This window comes from Lissotriton helveticus, chromosome 8 (genome assembly GCF_964261635.1).
Source record: "Lissotriton helveticus chromosome 8, aLisHel1.1, whole genome shotgun sequence".
Lineage (NCBI taxonomy): Eukaryota > Metazoa > Chordata > Amphibia > Caudata > Salamandridae > Lissotriton > Lissotriton helveticus.
In genome coordinates, this window is record NC_136069.1 from 1302598678 (window position 1) to 1302606973 (window position 8296).

An 8296-nucleotide genomic window follows, 5' to 3' on the forward strand; every position below is an offset into this window, starting at 1 on the left:
AAGTCGTTGGCTGCAGTGCAGACACGGCCTTAGTGTCAGGTGATGGCTCCTGCAGCAGGCAGTTTTGATGCTAGCTCTAAGGAGTAGCAACCAGGACATGTGTACAGTGGAGTGTGAAGACTGGCTGTTATGGGTGTCATCAGCCTTCCTGAAGTAGCACTCAGGGAAAGACAAAACAGCCGTCCCAGCCTAGAAACTTCCCACCGCTAATAACAGAATGTGCTGACTCACTCCAATTCCATTACCATCAAATAATGGTGGTGTACAAGAAGAGATAATCAGCAATCCCTTGTTAAAAGATCCTCATGTCTTTCCAAGGGTAGCCCACACTTCAGTGCCTGGGCTCTCACTCCTTCTCCAGCAATGCAGGCAATACAGGTCCACTGTCTGTGGAAACTGGGTTACCAACTCCATCATGTGCTATGTCAAACCAGGGGACATCTAAAATGGATCCTGCTGAATCCAGCACCCATACTCTCACCACAACTATGACTCCTACTAATATTCTAAGCAGACACACAGAAGGTTAGCTCAAGTGTTTGGGTGTCACATTTAAGTGGAACTTTACATGACTGTGGACTATAGGTACTGCACTCCAATTGAATCAGTAAAACTACTATCTCAACAAAAAAGGTATGCTGCCACACTGTGCATGTCAACAACCAAAGACATGGACAGTAGTACTATGTCAAGGTAGAGGGCATGACTGATGCATCCCTACAGGTCACCGAGTAGGTTCTGAACCTCAGAATCATCAAGATCCACCCTAGGCCTCGTGTATTCACCAGATTAAAGCTCTGTATTGCCTAAAAATAAAAGTCAGTATAACAATCAGTCAGGTCACTCAGATCAGGGATGCTTGCCCTTTTCCCATGCAGGACACAATCCCTTTCCAACACAGCAATTCATAGGAGATTGATAATAACTGAATACTAAAGGGAACAGCAGGCAGATCTCAAAGTCAACCTTGCTATCAGTTCTTACCATAATAACCAAGCTAGCTTCTCCTCCTCATGTTTCTTTCCATAGTCTCAGTTTTCTTTTAAGTAATTCATCAACACCTCTCAGATTGAAATGTAACATAATGCAGCCCAAGCCGCTGCATTACATTGCATTTATTTACAGAGCTACGCAAGGTGGCGCAATTCGCACCTTGCATGACTTAGAAGATATTACCGAAGCATTTGCATTGTTCTTGATTCACATGCGGGGAACATCCTTTACAACGCAACTTCTACAACGCACTACCATTACGACACAACTTTTACAACGCAAACTATTACAACGCATAGCGCTGGGGGGCGCTCTAGGATAGGGAATAGGTTTAATGTACTATCCAACAACTTCCCTACTATCCACGGGGACTGGAGTTGGAATAGTAAATTAAACTATTCACTATCCAGCGCCTAAAAACACTATGCGTTGTAAAGGTATGCGTTGTAAAACTTGCGATGTAAAGGTAGGTGTTGTAAAAGTATGCGTTGTAACGTCATACATCCTTCACATGCACCAGATTAGAGCTTTGTATTGGCTAAAAATAAAAGTTAAGATACCAGTTTAACAATCAGTCACTTAGGTCAGGGATAATTTCCCGTTTCCCATGCTGGACACATTCCCATTCCAACACAGCAATTTATAGGAGATTGATTATAAATGAATGCTCCAGGGAACAGGAAGCAGATCTCATATTGAAACCTTCCATCAGTTCTTAGCATCACTATTAAGCTCTCTTCTGCCCCTCATGTTTCCGTCCACATTCTTTTATGTAACTCATCAAGCCATCTTTTTAAGTTATTTTTTCATCATGTATCTATCACCTTTTGCCATATAACATTTGTCTGAAATGTCTTTGGGTGCTTCTGAAGCCCACAGCAATGGTAAATCCTTAGCATACTTTCCATGCCTCAAGGGCTTCATAGATTTGATTACTATCTGTAACCGTATCACTTCTTAGGTTCAAAGGTGCCTTTATTTTATTGGTGTAATCTTTTTTATATAGACATGACACCTCGCACCCCGTTCGATGCCTTCAGAACAGCAATGGCAATGCATAGCGACGAATGTAAATACACAAATAACTCGCATCCATTCAAAGGTCAATCAATCACTCCCAGCAAGGAGGTCAAAGCTTAGAAGCCACTGTACATTCTAAAATGAGCCTTGGTATGCAGCTATTACCTGTAGACAGCACATCCTACCTATTTCTTTGGGTTTTCGACATATTTTCTACATCATTTGCAGAGGTAACTGTCCATTCATAACGAAATTACTTTTCTCCTATCTACCATCTTGGCTTGCCCACACATCAAGTCCTACTCCTGTAACTGGTCAAGGCCAGAGTAGCCAGACTCTTAGCTGGGAAGAGATATTCAAACTCCATCGCACTGATTCAGAAATCACTTTAATGGCCTCCTTTATTTCTGTCATTGTAAGTCCTCCTGCATCACACACATATGCACACACAGAGATGCCCAAAGCAACTCTGCAGCAAAATACAGCACTACTGGAAATAATACTCCCAGGATCTGGTCTAAACAAAACCTACAAGTAGGCAAGTATTTTGAAGTCCAAGGACCTCGGCTATGGGATGCTCTACTCCGCAATAAGTGAACCACACATAATTTCAGATTCACACATGCATAATTTTCAACAATTAGAAAGCTCTTTAAGATTATTAGTTTTGAGGAGAGCTTTGTCCTTCCTTCATTCTATCATTCACTCATTCATTATTCTATGCTGAGGCATAGTCATATCTAGCATGTGTCAAGCTGCTAACCAAGGGAGCCAGCAAATAACACAGTACAGGAATTCTAGGTTCCTTCCAAGGACACCCAAACGTCAGAGCACACATCTTACTGACCCTCCTCAAACTGGTATTTCTGGTGGAGAGTCACAACATAAGACGGCATTAGGATAATTGATAAGTCAACATCTTCAAAGGAAGGAGACGTTAAGGCAGAAGGCCATGACTCTGACGTCATGATCCCTGAAAAGGTGTCCCTGTAGGGAAACCCACAACCAGCAGATGCCACTGCTAATATAAGCACCAAGATGTATGCATTACAGGCATTCCGCTATACAAGAACCGACTAGCTGAACATAACAAAATACTCCTTTATTCCTTCATATACATATTAAGGTGGTATCATTGTGGAGTGATACTTAGTCTTTGTTTAATGATTGTTGATTAGTATACCTGTTCTATGAGAGATCTGAAGAACCTTTGATAAACCATACACATTTAGTTGACACAGAATGAGGAGGTATTCAATTGCCTAACAAACAGCACGTGAGAGCTGTACTGATGATATAGTACCCTTAGTACTACAAAGACAGCAACAGGTACCAGAGTTGCAACCAACTACGTCACAAACGTGTCAAGATCTAGCTGACCTTTACTGGGGACATTCTTCTAACTTGTATGAGGGCACAATAACCAGGCAAAGCGTCTGTAGAAAATGTAGGGCCTGATTCTCAACGGTAAGCCTACACTTTTGTGTGAATGTACTCTTTATTATTCACAAACTATAAGTTAATAGTAAGTTTACAAATGTGGGCACTCTCCAGTTGGGGCTGTTAACTCCACGCATAAAGAAAATAGGACATGCCTATCTTTTAATGTACAGAGTTTTCTTCACTGACTGTAGAGTCTCCGCATTCATAAACTTACTGTTAGCTCATATTTTTCAATACCAAAAAAAGAATTCAGGGGCATATTATCAAGGGCCTTAGCTCCACTTTTTTGGCTTTTAATGCCATAAAAGCGGAAATATAAATATCGCCCTATTTACAAGAGGGTGATAACATGCATTAGCGCATGTTAGCACCCTTTTACCCGACGCCACCCTTTGCATCTCTAATGAGATGCAAAGTGGGCGTCACTGGGCAGTACAACCTTGTAAATATCGCTGATGTGCACATCGTGATATTTACAAGGCTGCCCACGCACTTTCGCCAATAACTAATGTCTGCTAAAATGCAGACTTAGCTATCCTTGTCATTTAGGGTGGATTATGCTGATACAACCACAGGGTCGTATCAGCAAGGTTATCGCCGTTTTCCATGGAACATCGCTGGAAAACCAGCGATGTGCCATGGAAAACATTGCTATTGCTGGGAAATTATCGCGATTACACTATGCGTAGTTAATACAGCGCTAGCATGGAGATAATTACCAGCGAAAGCCGGCAATTGCATTTATCTCGCTAAGAGGGGCCAGTAATAATTATTGCTGCCGCTTGTTAATATGCCTCTAAGTTACACAAAAGTGTAACTATCGTTTGTGAATCAGGCCCCGACTGCCTAGCTCTGGACAAATGGATGATATTTATATGTGTTGCTGAACATACAACAGGTTTATCTATGCAATAGAGAGAATCTTGATTCATCCCTGTAAAGTTTTCTGTAAACCGCTCCACTTTTGAACATACTCATCGTAGTTTAAATTATCCTTGCAAAATAATTTTGCAGTATGTGAAATGCACAAAATTTCTCAAAATTTTGCTTGTGCTAATTTCCACAATGTTTACGTGCGGAGACTGGCTTGCACAGAAACAGTCTTGCCAAGAGATATTTTCTGATTAAGCCAGTCTTCTGCCGAAATGTCATGTGAGTTTTTAAGTGAGCTATGCCCTTGCAAGAAAAAGTTGCACAAACTTTTGGCACACCACAGTTCACACTAAACGTGTAATTCTATGTAATTGTTGCAAACGTTTATGAAAAGATTTCTACAATTTCACACACCCTACTTTTGCTCTATGTGACTGGCCAGATATTAGTAAATGGTTATCATTTAACAACATTTTTTTAGAATGTATTTAAGGAGAACTTCAAAACCTGTGCATGATGTTTTTTACATCCTAACAGGCATAGAATTAACTTTCAATCCAGAAGCACTTTACAATACACAATTTGGCTATATATTTCCTAAACTTCCTGTGGGAGAACTATGAACATCTGTACACATCCTCCCAAAATTTTCAGTCCAACTACCTCAAAGTGTTTCAAAATGTAGGTTGGGGAGTGCTAGAGAGCCCATGGCAACATGGCTGCACTTTAGTGAAGCTCCACAAGCCGTGAGCGTTAATCTATCATTTATCCTGCCCTCCGGCCTCTATCCTGCCTACAAAAGAAGACCAAGGCACACACAAGACCAGCCCAGGCTGCATGCTGTGAAATTTGCCACAGAAATTAAGAGACAGACATATATGGCTTGCGTCCGATGAACTGTATGAAAGGTCGCTGAGCCCAAAATGGCAGTGACTGCCTGAGTGCCATTAAACAGCAGCTCTAATATGTAAGATAAATAATGCCACTACGGTGGAGCCTGTCGGGCTTGACCTGGTACTCCGGAATGCGCTGAGAGGGATATGGACGCCCGAACCTTGGTGCTTCGGCATTTGAAGCCACACTACTTGCCATGTAGCAGAGTCTACAGTCTATTGATGGCAAGCTCGACACTCACATTCGGTGCATGGATAATCTGACCACCAAGCTCAGGTAAGTAGTAAGTCAGGAGGAAGGAGAAAGGCACCATTAGTGCCTCCACCAGTTATAGGTGTTCCATTTGAGCGGGTGGGAATAGATAGTGTTGGCCCATTTGAACCTCTCATAGTTGGGCAGCAAGAGAGCTGGTAGGACACACAGAATGGAAGAAGGAAGAGCCAGACTCTTTGATGCATATCTTCAAAGAAAACTTTATTCGGTTTATAATTCAAACCATAAAAGTTGCACAACATAAAAAACGGCATGAGAGACGGTACATATGTTGAGATGACAACCAGAACAGCAGTATTAGTTCATAAATAGCTAAAAAAGCCTGAGGAAAACAAACTTTACAAATCCATATGATTTCTAGAGTTAACAGTAGCTTTTAAAAATCCCACTATAAACAATAAGTAGTCCTCTTTCAATAGTTGCAGATACACCAATGCAGGACGAGCCTGTCTAAAATTCATTCTTTTTAAAATTAGAACCAGATAGCGTTTACAAGGGAAATCATAAAATTTACATAAAAACATAAAATGCAGCGTATCCTGCGGAGACTGTCTGTCGCAGCCGCAGGGAGCTGCCACAGTGCCTCTAGTAAAACTTTTGGGTCTGGCAAGCAAAAGGTGAAAAGGGTTCAACCGAAACCTAGTTAATAAAAAAAATTCATGTGTGGACAGAGACCCCATAACGTATGCCTCTACCCTAGGGGTTGTTTTAAGTATGATATACATCGGCACACTAGGTTTCTGTACCTCCTTAGCTTCCCTTTCCATCTTCCTACCTGACAGGAAAGCTGCCTTTGTTGCCTCCACGTCCCTCTTGGTGATACATTCAGGATTGGAGAATAGGTCCCCCCTCCCTAACCTTCCCAAACTTTTCTTAACATAACTCAAACCACGGAATACGAGCCGAGTTATCAAGAGAAATGCAATCTTTAATAATCAGGTGGGTGAGAGGGAGGTCTATATTCAACCAACATTTTAACCAGCAAATCAAAGGTCGCAGAGAGAGTCCATTATTTACATAAGGGACCCCCAGCTCCTCATGGACCACTAGGATGGATGTACCCCGTGGAACACATAATAAGCGTTTAAGAAAATCGTTTTCCACTACTTGGAGGGTATCACAAGCCTTATATCCCCAAATTTCGCTCCCATACGAAGCTATGGCCAGGCTTTTGGCCTGATACACTCAACAGCATAGCTCCTGTGGGTTTTTTCCCTAATTTGGAAGCAAAATTAAAGATTGCTGAATTCGCCCTGACCAGGTCCCCTTTTTTTCTGTAATAATGGGTCCCAATTAAGCTTGTCATCAAAGAGGACCCCTAGATAGGAAAACACGTTCCTGCGGGGAATCTTAGAATCTCCCACTCTAAATTGGAAATTCCTCTTCCCTGAATACCCCACTTGCATGACATAAGATTTGGAATTATTAATTGCCAAATCCCTATCTGACATAAATCCCGAGAAGGCGGATAAAAGCGGTTGTTACCCCATTTCAGTTGTGGATATAGGAACAGCATTGTATGCATACAGGAGGACGGGGATCCCACGCCGTCCTACCCTGGGGTAATCAACCCCTGTTGCCCTTAATACGCTATCCAGTTCAATAATATAAAAATTAAATAGAAAAGGGGCCAAAATACAGCCTTGCCGGACACCCTTTTTAATGTTAAAATCCCTCGTAACATGCAAATCCTGTGTGAACCTGACATTGGCTTTAGTGGACTTGTGCAGGTCCTCCAAAAAAATGAACAACACTGTTCTCCACTCCCATTGCCCTCATGGACTGCCAGAGCTTATTCCTGTTAACGCAATCAAATGCCGATGACAGGTTCATGAAGGCAAGGTGAATGGTCCCAGAGCGAGCTACAGTATATTTGCTCAGAATCAGAAATAAATTAAGCCACTGAGCAACAGTTGACGTCCCCTTCGAAATCCATACTGAGCTTCTGACAAGATATTGTTATCCACTGCCCAGGATGATAATCTCTGAAGGAGGATCCTACCCACCACTTTTACCACTGAATCTATAAGTGAAATGGGCCTGTAACAATGGGTACTGCTTCCGTCACCTTTTTTTAAAACAGGAACTATGGTAGAGGTTGCCCACAACTGAGGACAGCCATACTGTGCTGCCGCGTTAAAAACTGATTCCAGTATCGGGGCCCAGAAGGAGGGGTCACACTTAAAAAGATCTGGGGGATCCAGACAGGTCCAGGTGCTTTACCAACAGTTAAACCTGTTATACCTTCCATGATTTCACACCTCTCAAATCTTATTACTGCCTACTGAGTGCCATGAGACTCCCTGTAACTGTGCTCAGGCGGACAATCAAACATGGTTTCAAAGTGTAGTACCCCCTCCTCCTCATTTATGTGGGTTTCAAGGCCCCCCGCTTCCTGGTTAAACAGAGGCCTATTCACAATGCTCCAGAACTTCAAGATATTTCTGAGGGTGCTAGAAACAAGCAGCTCCTTCCACACTTCATCCTTTAATGCTCCCTTTCGTGCAGCAAGGGCCACTTTATATTCCTTACGACAGGTAATGACATCAGATTGAATTCTAGGTTTGATTGACAAAACATCCCTCAACCTCCCCGCAGCTTTAGAGCAATGGGAGTCGAACCATCTAGGACCAGGCAAAGCTTGACCTCTTGCTGGGAAAAATAATAGCTCAACCACCTTATTTGAAATAGACTTAAAAGCACCTAAGATCTCTTTTGGCGTGGGCGGCTCCATTATACAAAGAGACAGTTCATCGGCAAAGCCTGTTTTAACCTTATAATAAAATATTTCTGGTGATAC